The sequence below is a fragment of the Grammomys surdaster genome, unplaced genomic scaffold (assembly GCF_004785775.1).
Source record: "Grammomys surdaster isolate TR1022 unplaced genomic scaffold, NIH_TR_1.0 224, whole genome shotgun sequence".
In the NCBI taxonomy this organism is placed as follows: Eukaryota; Metazoa; Chordata; class Mammalia; order Rodentia; family Muridae; genus Grammomys; species Grammomys surdaster.
Window position 1 is genome coordinate 156,204 of NW_021604669.1, and position 22,785 is coordinate 178,988.

Below are 22,785 nucleotides of genomic sequence, written 5' to 3' on the forward strand. Positions count from 1 at the left end.
GGGAAACGTCAGTTGTGTGTTAAAAGTTACCTACATGAAGCCTAGTTCAAACACCAGAACTAATGCTGCAGGCCTTGGTCTTGTGAAGGCTGGATGCCCCAGTGTGCGGGAGGGCGGGGGGGTAGATTTGAGGGCGAGGAGGTGAGTGGAGTCACACCCTCATAGAAACAGGAGGAGGGGAGATGGAGTAGGGCGTGTCTGGGGGGGCTGGGCAAAGGGAATATCATCTGAAATATAAATAAATAAAATATCCAATAAAAACAAACAAACAAAAAGACGACCCACTGAGAGACTCTGCAGGGTGGAGGTGGGCGGGGCCTTGCTGCGACACTCATGGGTGGTGGTGGCATGTTTGGCTTTTCCTGTCTGCTTCAGTGCACGGCTGCAGCTCCAGTTCCGGTCTGACGCGCCACAGCATGGCTTCTGCTTTGGGGGAGTTGCAGAAAGACCTAGAAGAGGTCAAAGTATTGCTGGAAAAGTCCATTAGGAAAAGACTACGCGATACTCTTAAAAGTGAAAAGTCCAAAATTGAGACAGAACTAAAGAACAAGGTGCAACAGAAGTTGCAGAAGAAACCAGAACTTGATAGTGAGAAGCCGGCTGCTGTGGGTGCACCTCTTACAGCAGGATACACTGTGCAAATCAGTAACTGTGGATGGGATCAGTCAGATAAATTTGTGAAAATCTACATCACCTTAACTGAAGTTCGTCAGGTTCCCACTGAGAATGTGCAGGTGCAATTCACAGAGATCTTTTCATAAAAAAACTCAAAGGAAAGAATTACTCCATGATTGTGAACAATCTTTTGAAACCTATCTCTGTGGAAAGCAGTTAAAAAAAAAAAAGACCTCCAGTTGAACCAGCACCATTTGTTGAAAATGCTGTCCTTTTTCCACTGGACAGTTTTAGCTCCTTTGTCAAAGATCAAGTGACCATAGGAGTGTGTGTTCATTTCTGGGTCTTCAATTCTATTCCATTGATCTTCCTGCCTGTCTCTGTACCAATACCAGGTAGTTTTTATCACTATTGCTCTGTAGTACAGCTTGAGGTCAGGAATGGTGATTCCTCCAGAAGTTCTTTTATTGTTGAGAATAGTTTTCGCTATCCTGGGTTTTTTGTTATTCCATATGAATTTGAGAATTTCCTTTTCTAACTCTGTGAAGAATTGAGTTGGGATTTTAATGCTCAACTATGTTCATAGCAGCCTTATTTATAATAGCCAAGAGCTGGAAAGAACCCAGATGTCCTTCAACTGAGGAATGGATTCAAAAAATGTGGTATATTTACACAATGGAGTATTACTCAGCTATTAAAAACAATGAATTCGAGAGGTTCCTAGGTAAATGGATGGAACTAGAAATTATCATCCTGAGTGAAGTAAGCCAATCACAAAAGAACACACATGGTATTCACTCACTGATTATTGGATATTAGCCCAGAACCTTGAAATGCCCAAGATGCAACTCACAGGCCACATGAAGCTCATAAAAAAGGAAGACCAAGTGGGGGTGATTCAGTTCTTCTTAGAAGGAGCAACAAAATACTCAAGGGAGCAAATATGGAGACAAAGTGAGGGACAGAAACTGAAGGAGGGGCCATTTGAAGACCTTTCCACCTGAGTATCCATCCCATGTGCAGTTACCAAAGGTAGATGCTGATGTGGAAGTCAGGAAGTGCATGCAGATAAGGGCCTGATATGGATGTCTCCTCAGAGGCCTTCAAGAGTCTGACATATTCAGAGGCAGATGCTCACAACTAGCCATTGAACTGATCATGAGGTTCTCAATGGAGGAGTTAGAGTGAGGACTGAAGGAGCTGAAAGGGTTTGTGGCACCATGAGGAGAGCAACAATACCAACCAACCACAGCTCCCAGGGTCCTAACCACCAGCCTGGGAGCACTTATGGAGGGATCCAGGGCTTCAGCTGAATATGTAAGAGTGGAGGGCCCTGCCGGGCACAGGTGGAAGATGAGATCCTTCACCTCATGAAGGCTGGACGCCCCAGGGGGGTGGGAATTTTGAGGGTGGGGAAGTGGGAGTGGTGAGGGTAGGAGGGGGTTACATCCACGGAGAAGAAGGAGGAGGGGTAAGGGGATGGGGGGGTTCCCGGGTGGGTGGGGGATGGGGTAAGGGGATAACATATGAAATGTAAATAAAATATCCAATAAAAAAAGAAAGAAAAAAAAGACAAGACTGATACAGTTATTATCCTATGTAAAAGGAAAGCAGAAAACACAAGATGGGACTACTTAACTCTGGGGGAAAAAGAATTCGAAGAGAAAGAAAAGCCTTCCTAGGACACTGAGGCAGACCCTAGTGAGGGATTAATAGATGTTCTAAAGAAAATTTATGAAAACGGAGACATAAAGCGAACCATTAATAAAGTGTGGGTGGAATCCAGAGAGAAGCAAGCCAGAAAGGACAGAATTTTGAGGCTTTTAAAAGTCCTTATGGGAACTGTGATGTGGAGTGCTCATGTTTCCAGTAAGGGAAACATATTTGTTCTTGTGAGTCTGTAGTTTTGACAGATAACTATTTACACAGTCTTCTAAGTAAAGACAGCAGATTCTCCATTTCTTACTGGAGGGTTTGATTTAAATAAATAAGCTTATTAACTTTTTCCTTCATTAGCACCCCAGACATTTTGTTTCAGAAAAGGCTATATGGCGTTCTTATTGAAATGTAAAAAGGAAGTCTTATATAATGAAAATGTGACATCATAGATTTTTGTTCTGGTTGGGAGATAGAAAACAAAAGTTTTTGTCTATCTGTAACTGACATTAGGTTCCCCATAATGTTAAACTAAAAGCAAAATTTTTGCATAAAATTCAGATTTGCACATGAACTTGCAAGTTACTATAAAGCTGTTATCCGTTATTAGCAGCTTAAGCAACATGTGAGCCATATGTTACCATGTGCTAATTGATTTAGGTATATTTATGAGTATAAAATTAAACAGAATACAAATGACAAAAAAAAAAAAGACTCACTGAAACCAGAAACCACGATAAACACTTGAGTTACCACCAGGACTGCAAAACATCAAGGTGAGGCCAATAAAAGAAACAAGAGAGGAAGAAGCACAGATATGGTAGAGGCTTTGATGTTGATATTTATGTTTCCAGCAAGATGTCTCACTAGACTGCTCTTGAATCCATTTGTGTTATTATAGCAAAACACTTTGGGATGTAAAATTTGCTTGTTTTGTTGCTGTTGTTTGGAGACAGGGTTTCTCTATGCATTCCTGGCTGTCCTGGAACTTACTCTGTAGACAAGGCTGGTTTTGAATTTACAGAACAGAGATCGTCCCTGCCTCTCCCTCCCCGTTGCTGGGATTAAAGATACATACCACTTCCACCCAGCTGGGATGTATACTTTATAGATAATAGAAATGTATTGCTCTCAGATCTAGGTCTGAGAAGTCTAAGATGGGGGCAACAGATGAGATGCCTTGTTGAGAAGCCCTCTTCATGGATGTCACCTCCTATCTGTCTGCACATAGTAGAAGGGTCAATGGGCCCATGCTACTTCCTTCATGGCTTTTATACTAGTATCTAATTCATAACAGGAAGGCCCTCATGGCCTACCTACCTCCTGCTGATTTCCTCTGTTAAGCCCCATGACCGTGGCATTAGGCCTCTGCATAAATTCTTTGGAAATCTAGACACGCAGACTCTAGTAAAAGCTGAGAAAACCACCTGTTGGTATCTGTTAAAGATGTCCAATAAAAAAACATGAAATTCTTTTCAACTACATGCCAATCTATCCTGTGCATAACAGAAGCATAAAGCAAAAATGATGTTTAAAAATGGTGCACTATGAATTATGGTGTCTGGCCCTGGTCACCTAACGCCTGAGGCCAACAGCTGCCTCAGAGTCTCTGCTTTCTCTGGCTCTGTAGTGTCATATGGAGGGGACATTACAGTGGTCCTGTGTTGCAGGATATTTGGTCACACTGTGAATCCTAACTAAGACTGTGTTATTTACTAAAAAACAAAGACAGAACAAAAAACAAAACCATGGCAGACAAAGTGACAAATCAGAGAAAGATTTGACAGAATAGAATATGCCCAACTCTCTTGAGAAGAAAGAGGAAAGGGAAGCTACTTAGGAGAGCAGTGGGTGGGTGGGGGAAGGGCAAGAGGCAGTTGGTTTTTTTTTTCTAGACAGAGTTTCTCTGTGTAGTCCTGGCCATCCTGGAACTCACTCTGTAGACCAGGCTGGCCTCGAACTCAGAAATCCACCTGCCTCTGCCTCCCAAGTGCTGGGATTAAAGGGGTGTGCCACCACTGCCTGGCCTGAAAGAGGCAGTTTTACCAGGAGAGTTTTTACAGAGATAAGTTGCAGAGAGAACTAGACATAGGTGAAGACAGAACAAGCCAGAGAATGAAAAGGAACCAGAAGATTAGAACCTAATTGCTAGAGTTAGTTTGATGCCAAGCAGAGCAATTCAGAAGAAGCCAGAATGAATAACAGCTGGGAGAGAAGTTTGAGGCAGAACAGCTGAGTTGAACCAGCCAGGAAGAGATCAGAAAGAACCAGGAAGAGATGAGCTTATTTAGCAGTAAGTCTCAGAGGCTGAAAACATTCTAGGCCCAGATGAGATGGTATGGAGGCTAGAAGCTTCCAGGACTAGGCCTAGGTAAGCAGACAGAGGCAATAAGCCTCTGAGATGACAATCTGGGAAAATAAAAGTTACTTTTATAGTGCTAGATCTCTAAAAGACGGGAAATTAAAATGAAAGCATAAGTGAAAAGTTGAAGAGGAAACATCCCAAGTTAAGCAGTCAAGTGGGGTATGCACTGCACATAGAGAGACCCAGGGCAGGCTCTCCATGAAAAAACAATTCAAAGAGGTTTCTACTTTGAATCTAGGATGACGTGGGACTGTGAGATTTACATCTCCTGTATTGGTTCAGTCTGGTCAAACCTAAGTACGGTATACATATAGAGACTGGAGAGATAGCTCAATAGGTATCTCCATCCTCTTCCTATGGTGAAACTGACCAAAATCAACTTGAGGAGGAAGGGATTTCTTTCACATCACAGCTTATGGTCAATTATGAAAGGACGAAAGGACATCAGAGCAGGAAGTCATGGCAGGAACCTAGAGGCAAGAACTGAAGCAGAGATGGTGGAGGAATTCTGCTTATTGCCTTGCTCTCAAGGCTTTGCTCAGCCTGCTTTCTTATGCAAACTAGAACCACTTGCCCAGAGGTAGCATTTCCCAAAGTGCTACCTCCATATTAACACCCCCATATTACTCATCAATCAAGAAAATGCCCTATAGACAGACTTGCCTATAGGTCAATCTGATGGAGGCTTTTGTTTTGTTTGTTTTTAGAGACAGGGTTTCTCTGTGTAGCTTTGGCTGTCCTGGAACTCACTCTGTAGATCAGGCTGGCCTCGAACTCAGAGATCCGCCTACCTCTGCCTCCCAAGTGCTGGGATTAAAGGCGTGCACCACCACTGCCCAGCTGGAGGCATTTTCTCCATTGAGCTTCCTCTTCCTAGAAGACTCCAGCTTGGGTTGTCAAAAAAAAAAAACCCAAAACAAACAACAACAACAACAAACCAGAACAGCACATGACAGTACTTGCTAGGCAAACAGGGGAATTTTAGTTCAAATTCCCAGCACCTAATTAAAAAAAAAAAATCTCCAGATGTATTGCAGGCATGTATATGTCCAGTCCGTGTTAGGTGGAGACAGGAGGATATCTGGGGCTTGCTAGCCACCAGCCAAGCTCCAGCCTCAGCAAAAGACCCTGACCTGAAGGAAAGAGGTAAGTGGAGAGTGAGTGATATATCAGGACACCTGACACCCTACTTTGGTCTCTGCAAGCCCATATACATAGGAGGACACACACACCACCACCACCACCATCACCACCACCACCACCACCACCACCACCACCACCACCACCACCACCACACATATCAATTAAAAAACAATAAATGTAAGGAGGTGATGAGCTATTCTCAGTCTTCAGACTTGAGAAGGTAGAGGATGTCCTCTAGAGTTCCCTAGATGATCTTGCCTAGAAATGATGGAATACACAGCACAGCTTCTGTCTAGATGTGTCCCCAAATTGCAGATGTTGGGAACTCACTCCCCAGCATGTAAGTGCTGTGTGTTGGGATGGCAGATGCTGTGTGTTAGGTCTGGAGCTCTCCTTCGTGAGTGGACTAATTCTGTTATCACGGGAATGGGCTTGTTATAAGAACGACTGTGGACATGGCTGAGCAAGTGCTTACTGCTCTTCCAAGACCCTACACATCAATGTCTGTCAGTATTTCAAGGGATCCAGGCACTCAGGCACTGGCACTCACATAATTAAACGTAAAATAAATACTTAAAGAACACTTTAACCCGCTCTGCATCCCTCTCCTCCTCTTCCCCTCCCACCCTCTCACCTTTTGACTGTGGCAGGAAAATGAAAAACAATGAAAGACCATAACAGTAAAAAAAAAAACAAAAAAACAAAAAAAACCTCAACTGTATAAGGAGTAAAGAGGTCTTTGGAACATAACCTAGTGTATAGAATTAAGGAATTGTGCAGCACACTTAATATAGCGAAGTACTACATGGGCCTGTAGGGGCACACAGGTAGCACATGAAGGATTTGGTGTATGCTCATGGACAAACGTTGTTCCAAGAGGCCACAATAACGAAAGGCAATAGACATGATTTGTTCCGAGAAAGCTTACTTATGGACATAAAACTTGGATTTGACACATTTTAAGGAAGATTTATACTCTATTCTGATACAATTAAATACATAAAATGCCATTGAGAGACAACATCTGTCTACAGGCTACAGATTCCCTATTCATGTCCATACAAGGGAAGTAGCAAGAATGTGTACACCTGACCCATTCCCTTTGGAGTTACAAAGTTGAGACGAATTCATCAAACTTGTTTTACAAGTAGCTGGACTTCTGTGGAGGAGTGCTGGCTACAGCTGGGGTCACATGACCTGACTCACAGGAATAGGGTCGAAGCTTCAGGAACCAGGGTGGATGGAGTCTGTGCTGGAAGGGGTTCAGCTTCTAGGCTATAAAATAAGAGGGTAGATCTAGACCCTGATAAGGGACACAGGCTTTCGGGGGTTTGGGGGGGGAGGCATGGTAGATCTGGATTCTAAGGAGGCAGGTTTAGGCTCTCAGGGAGACTATGAGGCCAAGTCTGGGTGCTCACAACCCAGCGTCAGTGAGAGAGAGAAAAAAAGTACATGTTGGAGAGCAGCTAGTGAATAAAAGGCAAGAGACACTCTCCCAGGCCTTAGCCGTCTCTGTTTGCACTGAAGGCTTCATAGTCATGCTGTTTGCTTAGTCATGTGGATATTTGCAGGTGGGATGAGGAGGTAGAGGTGAGTCAGCCTCTGTGCACTCTGTGCAGACATGAAACAATAGAAGTGAGGTAGAGTTTCTGCTATCAGTCATGTGACTGCAATGGGAAGCTTTGCACAGTTGCCAAAGAGTAAATCCAACAGGGAGATAGAATTCTACATGTGCCTGCATCAGTGAACGGCACCTCAAAATGTATAAGGCAAACATTAGCAGAGATAGACGGTCAGATGGTAGATTTCAGCATACAGTCCTATGATGGAATGAAACAAAATTAACGAAGATGATATGCAGTGTTTGAGCATCAGACGAATAAACAGACAAACCAAAAGAACTGTCTCAAAACAAAAATTAGTACAGAACTTTTACCATATGAACAGCAGTAATTGGCTCTTGAATGTTTATCTTAGAGAGAGAAAGGTTCAGCTATTCATTTAAAACCTATACATGGATGCTCATAGTAGCAGCATCAGTAATTGCCCCAAACTAGAAGTCAGCCAGGTATCCTTTTGATGGACAAATGAGTGACCAAACTAACCATAGCCCTCTTACACCATGGACAATTAGTCAGCAGACTGCAGATAATCCTTGGATGCCTGGTATGGTTGTGATCATGATGGCCCTGCTAGCAGGACAGAAGAACCACTCTCAGAGGTGTGAGGCCTCCTGGTCTCGCCACCTTTGCAGCTGTACTAGTTCTGAGAACTGTTAGAAAAGTTAAGTAGTTAAGGTTTAAATTACAAAAGATGGTTACAATCCTGTGTGTAGCATCGCAGGGTTTGACTTCCGGACTCTGCTCTTTCATCTACCTCTTCCCCTTTGCTTCCTCCCCTCTGTTCCTCTCATGGCTTTCCTGCTCTATTTGCTTTTCTAAGCTGAAACCCTGACAGTAGGTCTTGATTCTGCAGAGTTGGGGCCAGAGTCTCAGGAGTACCATGAGTTGAGTCTAGAAATCTAACATTAGCTGGCCCTAGATCATAAGAGCCTGTTGTAAAACTTTTGAGGACTTTTTAGGAGCTTTGGTTAAACAACTCACTATCAAAAGTAAAATACCAGTTTGATGGTATGCACACAAAAGCATCACTAAGATCTTAGCATTTCTGATCCCTTGTTTCCCTCTCATTGTTAACTCTGCACTTGATGCTGTTTGTGTCTAAATCTGTAAGCTATGGTGGCCTCTTCAATCCCATGTTCAGACACTGGGCATGGTGGAAATATTTATACTACATGTGCTTATTAGATTTTTGTCAACCTAATACAAGTTAGGGTTATCTGAGGAAAGGGAACTTTAATTAAGAAAATGCCTCCATCAGGCATGTCTAGGGTTATTGTTTGTTTTTGTTTTGTTTTGTTTTGTTTGTTTGTTTTTAATGATTCATGTGGAAGGGCCCAGTCCACTGTGGTCAGTGCCACCCCTGGGTAGGTGGTAGGTAAGAACAAGAAAGCACTCTGAGCAAGCCGTGAAAAACAAACCAGTAAGCAGCATTCCTCCATGGTCTCTGCTTCAATTCCTGTCCCTAGGTCCCTGCCTTGGCTTCTTATCTAGATTTTCTTTCATGAAGAGCCGCAAGCCTTAGGATGAAGTCAACCCTTTCCCACACAAATTGCTTTTAGTCATCGTCTTTATCAGGGCAAAAGAAACGAAGAGATCGTGAAAATGGGCAGATGCTAAAATCAAGTCTTCACTGGGTTTGTTTGTTTGTTTGTTTTTGTTTTATTGTCTTGACATAGAAGGTGACAAGGAGTTGGAGAGATATTTCAGTCTATAAAGTGCCAGGAACACAAGCCTGAGGACCTAAGTTTAGATGTCCAGCACCATTGTACATGCTGTGTTGGGTATATACCGGTAACTCCCACATCTTGGGATGGAGATCTGGAAATCCTTATGGCTCATTGGCTAGCTAGCATAGCTAAATCAGGGAGCTCTGGGTTTGTTAGAGACTCTGTTTTAAATAGTAAGGTAAACAGACTAGAGAGATTGGCTCAGTGGTTAAGATCACTTACTGCTCTCAAAGAGGACTGGTGACTAGCGTTGGGCTCCCAGCATCCACATGACATGACAGATCACAGTTGCCTCTAACTTCACTTCCAGGACCGTCTTTTGACCTCTGATGGTACCAGGCATGCACATCCATACATTCAGGCAAAACCCATATACATAAGATAAAAGTAAATTAATCTTAAAATATAAGATGTGTAGGAGAAAATGCAGGCATGACCTGATGGCCAGTTTCCCTGATGCACTGAGCGTCCAAATAAGAAGCACGGCACACCACACTCATGAAGCTAGAGCAGGGAATTCTGAAGTAGTGTGAGTAGCTGATAGCTGGCCAGTAGTGGACAAATCTTCACTCTCCACATCCCTGTAGAAGGACATGGAATGTCCTTTCTGTTAGCTCACACCAAGTGCCAGGATTCAACTCTGGGAAATTCAATCCTGAATTGAAATCCTGAAGCTCAGGATTCAATTTTGGGAAAATTCTTGTGAAAGATGGGAGGATGTGAGAAGGAGGTTGGTAGGGCCATGATGCAGGCTGGTGGTTACAAGAGAAAGGTCCCTGGAGTGAGGGAGGGCATCTGAGATGTTGGATCCCTGAGGCTCTGGCCAGTTGCCCACAGATAGTAGCATGGCAGTCATCTGCTGAAACTATTGTTTGGAAAGGGTACTCCCCACAAAGGCTCATGTCTCCAGCTAGTGGTAGGTGAATTAGATCATGAGGGTGCTAGCTTCATCTGTGATTAATCTGCTGGTATGTTCAGTTGAGAGAGGTGCTGGGAGGTCATATAGGAAGCAAGTCACTGAGGGTATGACTTTGAGATATCCCCAGACCCTCTTTGTATATATCTCCCTACTTTCCTTGTCTCCATGAGATGAGTAGTTTTCATCCACTGTGGATTTCCACCATGATTTTATCTTGCAACAGAGCTAACACCTGTGCAACCATCTGAACAGTGACCAAACACTCTGAAATTTTGAGCCAAAATAAATCTTTGCTCTCTTGAGTAACAGGTTTGCTTCGGTTATTTCATCACAGCCATGGAGAATCAATTAACTCATCACTTGGTGACTAATAGGCTGAGTCCAGTCGGCCTGCTGGTAGCCGAGCTCTGGATTCAACTCCAGCAAGCATCTCTACAAGCCATGTTTTGCTTGGCCAGCAGGGGGTGCTAGAGGGAGAGTCTGGAATTTGGTGGTATCACCTGTCCCTCAGCCCTGCATAAGCAGCATATAAGCCAATGGCCTGACCAGGATGCGCCAACATTTTATCTGGCAGTGGGTAAAGAAACCTGATGGGTACCATAACCTGAAAAGGGAACCCAGGCGAATGTCTTCTAAGTAGTCACAGCCTCATTTACCAAGTTGTCTGCTTGGCTGTTTACCTTTCCTGGCCTACCTTCATGGTCCCTGTATAAAGACTCTTACAGGAACATCCTGTGTATCAGTCAACTGTCAGGTCACCCCCAAAGAATGCTGGGAACCTAGAGGGCAGGTAGATTGCCTTTGTTTATGCAGCTGTCTTCTGAAAACAAACAAAAACAAAAAACTGTAAGGGTAAAAATTAAAACAGCTTAGCAGAGACCACAAACAACTTGGCAAAGACCGCAGGACAGCTTGCTGAGCTTACTGAGAGTAGCCATAATAAAAATATCAAGCCCCTCTAGGGACGAGGTGACCAGAAATGTAGAAACAACCAAAGACATATCTTGACCAGTCTAAACATGCCCAAGTGAGTAATGGGCCACCCAGTGTTTATCCTAGAAGGTCTGAGGCTTCATGGTCAAAAATAGTGGGCCATCCAGCCTGTCAAAATGATTGCTTACGCAAAGTGCTAATGTTTGAAATATCCAATCATATGTAACCGCGCCAGAATTTCCCACTTTTCCCTTCCCCCTTGTGCCTCCCCCTATAAAAGTTCTAAACTTCCTGGGGTCTTCATCGAAATTCTCTCCCCTGCGTGGGATGAGTTTCGATCCAAGGGCCCTTGTTAGTAAACTGCCTTTTGCCATTGCATCAAGTAAGTCTCTCGTGTCTCCTTGGGTGCGCGCTAATTGGGACTTGAGTTGGGGTCCTCTTCCTGGGTCCTTACAAAACAAACAAACAAAAAACCCAGCTACTTCCCAGTCAAAAGCACCGGCATCCGGGTACTCCAGCTCTGACTGATCAGACTGGCCAGAACTGGTGCAGCCATCCATCCCAGGCACCAGGAACAAATTATCTATGTCTTAGCCTCCTGCTCCTGTCTCCCCACCAGAAGCCAGCAATGCTTAGGGAGTGAGCAGCTAGAACATGCCTGGGCAGGCAACAGCCTAAGTAGCAACTATGACATTGAGTGAACCCGGAACTAAGGCAGGATTCCTCAGGATAGGCTGAGGGAAGCTTGTATCCACCTCTACAGGAAGACAGAAGGCAGCCAAGATGCTATGCATGGTAAGAAAAAGATGGAGTAAAACAAGGTTGGCCACGAGTAAGCATCCAGATGCCCTGGACTACCTAACTTTCAGCCAGTCACTGCACTTGTTCAGAACTTTGTAATCTAAGTCCAGCTGCCTTTTAGCCCTTTGTGAGGTACTCAATATGCCTTGGTTTCTTCCAAGCTCTGTTCTGAGATCTGAGACAACATCTCTCAATCTCCGTGACCTAGGCCAGGGCTCTGTGTGACAAGGATCAGGGCCGGTATGTGACCAGGGTAAGAACTCAGAGTCAGACCAAGATCAGAGCTCAGTGTGTGTAAACAGAATCAACACTCAGGTAATAATGAGTCCCTGTGCTCGGCTGTGACCTGGATTTGAGGCTCAGAGTGTGACAATAACACTGATCAAGATCAGGGCTCAGCTGTGACCAGGATAGAGGCTTAGGGTGTGACCAAGGTCAGGGCCAGTGAGACCAGGCCCTAGGTTCAAGCGTACCTGGAAGTCATGACACTCATTATGGATTAACGAGTGATGGCCTGAATAGGCCTTTGCCTCACTATCTCAGCGTCTTATCTGGTAAAACAAACAATTTCTTTGCCTTCTTCTGGCTTCTGGAAAGAGCCTGTTGCTACTTGCAGAACAAAACCACCCCAAAGGGAGCTTCTGGCTGCCAGGGCGGCAGCCGCTCCCACTGGGACCTCTTTGGATATGGGAAGGGTAGTGCTTGCCCCATAGCTCCTTTACAAACACGAAACACACCTTGAGTCCCTGGCCTTCCATAGGCACCGACACATTTTCATATCAACTTTCCCTTTTGTAATATTTGTAGATTCACAAAGAATTTGAAAGCCGGTATAGCTACCTTGTTCCCACATTCCCCAGTCCCAGCTTTCCCAACTCCTGCTCCTTAGATTCCCGTGATCTGTCCACTAAGGTTAATGACTCAGCACTGGCCCATGTTTTTATGTGATTTTATTTGTTCTACCTAATATCCCTTCTCTGCTCCAGAATCCTACTAAGGGTCCCACCTAACACAGCTGTCATGACCCCTTAAGCCTCCCCTGGAAAGAGGTGACTGGAGACTTTGCTTGGTTTTCTAGGATCTTATCAGCTGCCAGCACTGGCTAATATTGGAATGTCCCTCAGTGTGGTAATGTGGTTGGCCCATGTGGAGGTTCTGAGACTATAGGAGGAGACTTTGCCTTTTCCAGTGGCTCCTTACTTGCAAGCCTTGTCACTGTGGATTTGACTTAGGTCCCCAGAATACCAACTGCCTCCCAGCTGTCTTTCTTCCATTGTCCCCAAGGTATGCCCTTTGGAGCATAGTCACTGAATGCAGCAATAGCTGAGATACTACCTGTCTGTCTCCTCTTTCCAGGGCAAGATGCCAAATAACTAAGTAACTTGTGGGACTCTCTTGTGTAGATGAATCTCTGTAGGGACATTGCCCTACGTGACTGAAAGGCATGGATCAATGGAGGTCTTGACCGCGTGTCTCTGGTAAATCTCCCCTTCTGTTTATTTGTTATTTATCGTTTTGTGCAATACTGGGAATTGTTTCTTGGGCCTTGTACATGCTAGGCTCTATCAATGAGCTATATACCCTTGGTTTAGAAACAAAGTGTCGCAATGGATCCCAGAGCTCCCCCAAGTGCTGAGATTGTAGGAACAGGCCACCATACCCAGCATTTTACCATGTTCTTAACTGCTGGTCCCTCATGGTGCTGCATGACTTCATGTTTACCAGCTGGTTCAGAGTGTGCACAGTGTGGTCTAGTCCACTGAAGAAAGACTACTCTGTCATAAAAAGGACTGGTGGACTGACACATGTTGCAACACAGGGGAACCAAGGGTCCATGTGTTGTATGATTCCAACAGCATAAAACATCCAGAAGAGGCAAATCCTTAGGGATGCAACGTAGGCCGTAGGCTTTCCACAGGTTGGGGTCAGGACTGTCAATGGGACAGGATTGGTCTCTGGGACAGACACAGATGTTGGCGAAAGCTGTGGATACCCAAGTGACTGAAGGGGTAAATTGTGAACATGTGAATTAGCAGAAGTCTGAGTAGCGCGTTGGCTTTGGGCTCGTCTGTCTGCTCTGTCTCACTGTTAGGTCAGCCATTTCTCTCAGCACAGAGCAGTTTCAGGGGTCGAGAGCACTGGAAGGTGTGCTGCGTGTCTGACCAGATATCAGTCTCTCTGTCTAGTCTGCAACTGGTGGGACCCTCTATTTACCGTCAAGAGTATTATTGATCTTGATCGTTCCGATGACAAAGAAGGGTTGGAAAGACTGGGACGGACCTAATACCCACAGGAGTGTGGATGCATGCTAGCCAAGGTCTCTGATTGTAAGTACATCTCAATACCCTATCTCTCCCCTGAGAAAGAGCCTAGGTCTCCTGTTCTTCTACCACCTGATTCCAGCATCAGCCTTGTGCTCCCAAGCTATCCTGCTTTCCCTGAAAAGAGGGGTCCCCTGTGGGGCACCTTGATACAGGAGCCTCCAAACCTACCTTCTCAAGCCCCCAATCCCAACACCTGCCTGCTGCCTGAGGGGCCTGACTTCGAGTTCTGATTTCATGCTCACTAGACTCAGTTTATTCCCTGGAAAGAGAGAGGAATTTAGGACGGACTGAGCTACAGGTCCTTCACTAACTAGACAAAGTCACTCTGTTCAGGTGCCCACTTTCTCCTTACTGGCTTGCCAGCTATGCCTGAGAGGAACTCTGGCAGCTCCAAGGGGTGCAGAGAGGTCTGGGAGTGACAGGCAGAAGACCTGTGGCCTCACAAGGGCCTGAGCTGTGGTTTATAAAGTGCAGTTGGGCCCCAGCATCTGTTTCCACAGGCTCTATCTCTAAGCATTCAACTCACCTGGACCAAAACTCTTGAGTGTGCGTCAGGGGGTGGGGAAGGGGTACATCGAGACCTTCTTCTCAGTCACTGTCCCTTAAGGGATAACAACTTTTACAGCATCCACACTGGATGGGCCATGCTAGGCAACCAAGAATTGGTTTATTGTGAATCACAGAGCAGGCCCGGTCATACACAAACCTGTGTTACCTTACATACCGGGTTTAGACGTTTGAAGATGGGCTGTGCAGTGAACTTCTGGTTGGATGGTTGCACTGCTTCCCATAGAGTGAGTTCAGACACTATGAAATGGCTGTTCTGCCAAGTTCCCAGCACAGGTGGGAAAAGGCAAAGCAGAAGGGTAGCCAGGGTCTCCAGACAAAGTATACGGGGGCAGACTTAGGTGCTTGGTTTTACAGGAAGGTCTTGGGCACTTGATAGGGACCCAGCTCCTTGGATCTGGCACAGATGGTTGGTTCATGCCAGGTTCCCTCACATGCCCTCAACTTCCCAGGAATGGGAGTCTTGTCCTCTGTTGGCATCTGGGAGTAGAGGCTAATGCCAGGCTAGAAAGATATATGTTAATTATGGACCAGCTAGGAGAGTTTAGGCTATAACTAGCACCCAGCCAGCTGCAGAGAGTGGGACTCAGGTAGGTCATTAGCTTAACAAGAGGCTATCACAGACAGCTACAGCCTGGACATACTCCAGCCCCACCCCAGTAGGTCCCACCCTATGGCTCTCTTCTTCCCATTGGTCAAGAGTGTCGTACCTTACCCCATGGAGGCTACAGAACCTTGGCTCCTTAAAAGTCCTTTGAGATTGGTTAGGGTCAGCATTTATCAGTTCCCTCTGAAAGGACATACCACCCTTGAAGATCTCCAAATTAGCGACCTTGACTTAAGAGACAACCTGTGTGATCCAGCCTACATTGTCAGCCAGACTACTCAGAAGCCATCAGGTCCTGGCCTGCTCTCTGTGTCACACTAGCTAAATTTCTACTTTCAAGATTAGGTTCCACTCACACTTGGAAGTGCAGCTGCCTTGCAGCTTCTCCAGGACCTGGCTCAGCTGCCATCTGACCACAATCACTTCTGTTAGTGTGGGTCCTACCACACATGTGCACACAGGCACCATCCCAAGCGCCTGTGCCTGCATTCTGCATCAGTGGCTCCCAGCCTGATACCAGATTTGCGTACTCCTGATGCCTCTGCCTCTCAAACTCTCCCTTTTTCCTCTCTCACAGAGCCCTGTGGCTGTGCAGGTACAGGGATGGAGACACATTCCAGGAAGTGACATGTTTCCTGCTCTGAGGTGCCCATCTGGGGTCCACCCATAGGAAATATTAAGCTTGTGGTCACAGTCCTAGTCCTACCTCTTTTCTTTAGGCCTGTGATCAGGGTCCATGTACTGCTGACTAACACGAGGTCTGTCAGCTCCATCACCTCATTTCTGTCACTATGTCACTGCTAGTCATCTGGAAGCTAAGCAAGCAGACTCCCTGGCCTGACAGAGAGTGGTATCCCAGAGGGTTGAGTCCCAGCTCCAGACCAGGGAATGTGGAGGCTGCTGTGTGTGCAGCTGGGCTGTGGGGCTCACTTCCCATCACCATCCACATGTAGAAAGTCCCAAGCTCAGAGACGACGTGCGTCTGTGGGGTGGGTAAGCAGAAAAGAGACTGGGGAATACCAGGAGTCACCACCAACACCACCTCATTGGTGAGCAGCATATCAAAGCCCTAGGGACACGGAAGTGGTCAGAGATGGGATCCTCTTAGTTCTCACAGGGCGTTCTGTGTGCTCCTGACAAAGGTCAGTTCCTCTTCAGTGGAAACAAATACATCCCAAACCATGACAGTCCTAAAGGATCTGAGAAATGACTCAAGTAAGATGTCAGAGCTGCCTAGAGGACATGGTGTGAGGTCAGATTCGGACTCTACAACCCTGGTGCTGAGGAGAGAAAGTCATGTCCCTGCTCCTCTGGGTGTTTGACCTCACCTCTCCCCTCTCCTTGACCACTACCCCTTGCCACTCACAGCCTAGTGAGGTCCCCAGCGTCTGGATCCAGCTTACGGGAGACAGAGAAGAGGCCCTTAGGGTTCTGGGCCTCTAGAAGACATCTAGAAAGCGATTCAGGCTCTGTGTGGGTACCTCTTAGGCACAGGTCAGGGTAGGGGCTAAGAAGAATGTTTTGGTAAAGGTAGTTTGCCTGAGGGGGAGTGTATTCTTGGCACAAGGCTACCCTGGATGAGGGTTGGAAGCTGTGTGCACACTGAGATGGAAGGAGCCGGCTTCTCCCATTAAGGTGGATTTGCTCTCTCTCTGATTTGATGGAGAACACAGAGTGGAGGGACTGTGATACTCAGGAAAGCCAGTCTTCAGACCCCCAAGGGAGAGCCACATTCTTCTCAGACTTCAAGACAGGGCTGTCACTGCAGACCCCCTTCCTTCTCCTGAGTTTCTCTGGGGTCTTGGTAACCAGAAGGGGAGGCTGCTGGCTCAGGACCAAAGAGCAGGCCAAAGGGCACCTTGGAGGTGGGCTGAAGGAGCCTGGGTGACATGAGTCAGGCCAGCCCTGCTGCCCCAAGCTCATCCTCCAGACAAATTACCAGGTTTCCCAGGTACCCTGTGGCCTTATAAAGGCACCCTCTCCCTGGTGGCTCCCAGTTGCTGGTGGAAGTTCATGATGAGGCCCCTCCTGGTGCTGTTGCTGCTGGCTGTTGTATGTACTTCTCTGGGTAAGGCAGTGGGTATACCTGGTTTGAGGGGAGGCAGGCAGCCTCTGGGAAGGGTGAAGAAGTCTGGGGCTGGTGGGGCTTCAGGTCTGAAAGAGAGGGTACCATTTAGGGCACTGGTCTGGTAAGCAGGTTGCAGGGGGATGAGAGAAGGCTTCTATGGTGACTCCCTGCCCAACTAGATTGGGAAACCTCCTCCTTTTAGATAGTATGTGGTACCTTTCTGGACGTTTGTGTATGTTGGGGGAGTGTAAAAATAAAGGGGAAAGGACAGAGGTGCAGGAAGAGGAAGTATCTTGGGTACCACTTGTGAGCATTGGGTTTTGGGATTTAGCAAGAATGGTCAACTCTCTCCCCCCTCTTCTCAGCATAAGGCACTCCTGGAATATAGGACTCTTTGTGTTAAAAAGGAAGGAAGGAAGGAAGGAAGGAAGGAAGGAAGGAAGGAAGAAAGGAAGGAAGGAAGGGCAGAAGGAAGGAAGAAAGGAAGGAAGGAAGGACAGAAGGAAGCAAGGAAGGAAGGAAGGACAGAAGGAAGGAAGGACAGAAGGAAGGAAGGAAGGACACCAACAAGACATAGGTCAACCCCTCCGGCCCACTCTGCCCTGACTCTGATGACCTGGTTTAGGGACAGAAATGAGGCCGGAGGTGGGAGAGATGTGCCTCAGCCTGTGATTATCAGTGGAATAATTATCATCTCCAGGATAATTAGCCCCATCAGCTTCCCCTGAGTGTGAGGAGGGGGCGGAAGGAAAAGAAGAGGGCCCTGGGAAGCCATCTAGCCATCAGGTGCACGTGAAGGAGGGTAGAAAGGCAGGTGGAGAGACACTGGTCAAGGCTGGAGGCTGGCCTGCGGAACAGAGAGGAGGTCAGGATCAGGTTGGGAGCATCATTTAGGAAATGTGGAGAGGAAGATACTTGGGAGCATCAGACCAGGGACAGCCACTAAGCAGGGAACATCAGCCCTGGAAGCAGGAAGCAAATACAGGCAAGGAGGGTGAGAGGTTTGAGTCAGAAGGTGGGGACCCTGGCTGGCTGGGACACTTTTGTCCTCAAGGCTCAGCTTTCCTGGAAGATTGGTTGACCTTATAGCAATCCTGCAGGGCAATGCTTACTGGGAACTCATTGTGGGGCTCTGAAGGCTTAAGGAGAGTAGCCCAGGAACTCTCACCAGCTCCTAGGGTAGAAGATCTCTGGGGACCACAATGAAGAAACTGGGGTACTATGAGGTCCTTGCCTAGAATAACTTAGAAGTGTCTCCTCAGCCAAACAGGACTGGGAACTAGTATGTAGAGATACTATATGGAGTGAGAGATCATAGCTAAGAGACATTCCCAGTGAGGAAGCCATTCTCACAGTATATCCCTTATACAGAAAAAGAGTGCCACAGACACCCCCCAGCTCTCAACACAGGGCCTCCACAGCTTCAATACTGATGACTCTTATGTGGGAGGTAGAGTTACCTAACTCCACAGGTAAAGTTGACAAGGTCCAAGGAAGTGTTCACTGTTAGGTCACCTGTTGTTAGGACACCGGTTACCCAACGCTCTTACAAACAAACTCCTACAGGACAAGTTCCTGTAAGGCATTTCTACAGGACACACCTGCTATTCAATACTCTTAAGCGAAATTCTACAGGACACCCCTCCCAAGGCCTGGCACCAAGAAGCTCAGCCTTTGTACCAGAACCCCTAGCATGTTTTGTTGCAGCTGAGGAGTCCTTGGAACCCCCCAAGCTGGCCTTGGCTCTGCACTTCAGGACCATTGGCCAGTGCAGCTGTTCTCAACCAGACACAGAAATTCACCCATGTAGGCTCAGGTGTGAGGCTTCCCAGGTTATCCTTCCCTCTCATAAACCAATATTGCCTCTCAGCAGAAGTCACCATGGAATAATCGCTGTACCCTCTGCCCAGGCCATCCTTATGGGAATCTCACTGCCCAATGAGTCAGCCATACCTGGGTAACCTGTGTTCTCTTGAGGGGGCCTCTTGTCATTTTTTTTTTTTTTGTGGTTGGAAGTTGTGGCCAATGTCACAGCATCTGGAATTACCCACCTCAGGGGCCTGCCTATGTCCCTAACACTGGCAGACTTTCATTGAAGCTTCTGTCTTCAGCCTGGAGGTGAGACAACAGGTCTTGGGCAGAATGGGGCAGGGTCAGACTGTTTCCTTTCCACCTCTAAGTTCCTAATGATGTTTAGAGACTCAAAAAGTTGTGGCTGCTAGCTTGTCCTGGTTAGGAAGCCATCTGTCTCTAGGAAGGCAAACTGTCTCAGCCCTTGAAGCTCCCTTCACTCCTCTTCCAAGGAAGGAAGAGTAAGAGCCATGCACATTTTATCACCTGAAAAGACCAAGAACATTACTAATGTTCTTGGGCACCATGGATTGCATTAAGGGGTCACAAGAATTAGAGGTTCTAAATCACCCTCTTTATATTTCTTCCTGATACTCCAGGCCTTCTGCCATCTACTATCTATCCCTCCATTCATGTACCTACCCATCCATCCGCCCATCTTAACATCCATCTACCCATCCATCCACTCACCTACTTACCCATCCATCCACCCTTGTGTTCATCTTACCATCCATCTGCCCATTCATCCAGGCACCCATTCACTATCCATCTATTCATCTATGCGCCCATTCTTCTGCTTATCCACTCATATTGCATCCATTCACTCATCTATCCATCTAGTCATTATAGCCACACACTTACCCATCCATCCATCCACTCACCCGTTGATCCATCGATCCATCCATACATCTATCCATCCATCTATCCATCCACCCACCCATCCATCCATCTATCCACCTACTCACCCATCGATCCATCCATCCACCCACCCATCCATCAATCCATTCATCCATTCATTTGCCCATCTAGGCATCCATGCTACCTTTCTGCCTATCCATCTGTCCACTCATCCAACTATACATACATATTCCCATCTATCTATCCATTCACCCATCTCCCATCCCCTATCCATTCATCCATCCATTCACCCACCTACCCACCCACTCATATGTATATATACACACATACATCTACCTACCCATCTGATCCTGCTCCTCCCCCCACATTTAGCTGATAAAGCTCTCCTACCCTCATTAATGTTCTCAGACTCCTTGACAGAGAGATAAACACAGAGCAGAGAGGCAGATTAAGTGTGGGAGTTCATAGGTGCCTGAGAAGCTTTAGGCGGAAAAACCTCTGAGTCTAGCCTGAGGGTAGCATGCCATCACATCACATACCTTCCTGTAACTTAAGCTGACACTTTGATACTGACATACACAGGGTCAGAGGGGATACAGGGAGGAGCATATCAGAATCACTACCATGAATGTCCTAGCTTCTCAGACCCTCCCAGAGGACTGGGGGAACTCTTGGAGGGAAGAGGAGGATCAGAGAGTATGACCTTGAGTGGGCCACTAGGCAGGTGGCTGGGCACTTAGCCCCAGCCCCAGCCCAGACTGATGGCCTGTGCTTCCCCCCAGCCCGGGCCCTGCACTGTCATGTGTGCTGTGGGCACGAGAACTGCGAGTCTCTCGTGGAGTGCGCCTTGACGGACAAGTACTGTGTGATCACTCGGGCCAGTGAGTACCCTGGGCCATGCAGGCCCCATCTCGCCCTACCGGCAGTACACAAGTGCTTTCCAGCCCCCTTTGGCCTCTTTCCATCCTCCACATCAGAAGCCCTCAGGATCCTCACTTCAGACCCTAGGGGCACCATCACTCTTTAGTTTACAGTTTGAACTAGGCTGACGATTAGGTGTGATGGCGCTTGGATATAAGTTGAAATATTGAAGATACTGGCATCACAGCCTGGTATTCCAGGCCCTTCTGGATCTTTACTACTCATTCAAATCCCTGTCTAGAATCAGCCAGCCATAGCCTTTGCCCCTGGCTACCCTGTCATGGCTCAAGAATTCAATCCTGCCACTGTCGAGAATCCCTGACTTGTAGTACTGTCCCTTGCACTTCCCAGGCCAGACTCTCTCCTTCCTACATCCCATGGGCCATCTGCTTCTCTTCTGAGCAGTATGGCCTAGCTGGAGCCTCAAGCTTGCATTTTGGGCTATGATGGCTTTCAGGCTTGATGCTGGAATAGCTGGGAGGCAAGGCTCACTTACCTGAAGTGGTCCCAGAAGAAAGCACGGGTGTTAGCAGAGAGGCTGACAATCTTTTCAGACTCTGAGGATCCAGGTGGACAATGTCACCTATAGGTCTCAAAGGGTTTAGGGGTTCCTTCTTTACTTATCCCATTGGTATTGGGTCATGAAGCCTTTGGCCCCAATGAATGAAAGTTGCTATGGACATTAGGTAGCTTCATCCAGGATGGAATTCTGGGAAGAGGGGAAGGAAGCCAGGTGGCTTCCCAGTATGGCCTGGGATGTCCACATGAACAGTTTCCTACAAATCCCAGTGGTGACATGGCCCTTCTAGCTCAGACTTGGAGTCATCCCTATTTTATGAAGAGCCAGACAATCTAATCCTAGTAGAGCCATACAAATACACAGCACAGACCGTATGTGATACTTCTGTCTACACTCTGGCTGGTTCTTGTGCTGCTTGGCCTGTAGGAGGAAACATCATATGCTCCACTGCCTCCAGGACCCTCCTCACCCTGCAGAGGAGCATCCTGCCCAGAGGCAGCTGCCCTTAGTCATCCATAGTCGTGCTGCAAGAAGTAAAGACCTAGTGGGTTGCAGGTCCAGCGGTTGCCCAGGGCACAAGGCAAGAACATAAAGGACAGGATCTTTAGCCAGCAGCGGAAGAATGCCATGCCAACAGCCAAAATCTAACAAAGACCTAATCAGAGGGGTGCTGCTGAAGTAAAAATGGAAAACAATGAGGACCCGAGGGTACATGGGAATCAGAGTTCCCCACAGTGCCATCCTGAGCAACAGCTTCCATCTGGTATCTCAGGCCTCCTGCCCTGTCCTTGGCCTTCTGGTATTTGCCCCTTACTGAGCATGCATCTATCTGGCCTGTAATCTGTCCATCTACCTCCCAGAGTGTCTGCTGAATGTGGAAACACCGAAAGACGTGGAGCCATTGCTTACTCCAAGTCCTCAGAGGTCACAGTCAAGCAGAGTTGAAAGCTATCCTTCAGAAGGCAGCAGAGTACTCTGGAGAAGCAACAGGGGCTGGGGACAAGAGCTTTTGGTAGGAGAGTCCATTATGGGTAGAAAAAGGCATCTGTTCCCGCCCCTGTCCAGTGAAGTAACACAGGCAAGCCAAGGGTCTTCCTGGCCCCAGGGTGAGGAGGAAAAGGGGTGCAATGGTATCAATGGTCTGCTGCAGATGCTGTGTGTTAGTCCCATGGGTTAAGGGACCCCTCTGGCTGCTGGGTTTCAAGAGAGAGAGGATAGATGGGTTACCAGGGCGTCTCTCTCTCTCTCTCTCTCTCTCTCTCTCTCTCTCTCTCTCTCTCTCTCTCTC

General features: G+C 47.0%; 1 pseudogene across 1 annotated transcript in view; it reads left to right on the plus strand.

The window, feature by feature from the left end:
• The first annotated feature begins 416 nt into the window (after positions 1 to 416).
• The window catches only part of LOC114625892, a 25,173-nt pseudogene continuing 2,804 nt past the window's right edge, over positions 417 to 22,785 (plus strand). Inside the window, exons 1-5 of the transcript XR_003712149.1 lie at positions 417 to 830; positions 2,179 to 2,507; positions 15,857 to 15,924; positions 17,277 to 17,347; positions 20,839 to 20,937. The product of XR_003712149.1 is annotated as a calcyclin-binding protein-like (transcript). The remainder of the gene's footprint in view (positions 831 to 2,178; positions 2,508 to 15,856; positions 15,925 to 17,276; positions 17,348 to 20,838; positions 20,938 to 22,785) is intronic.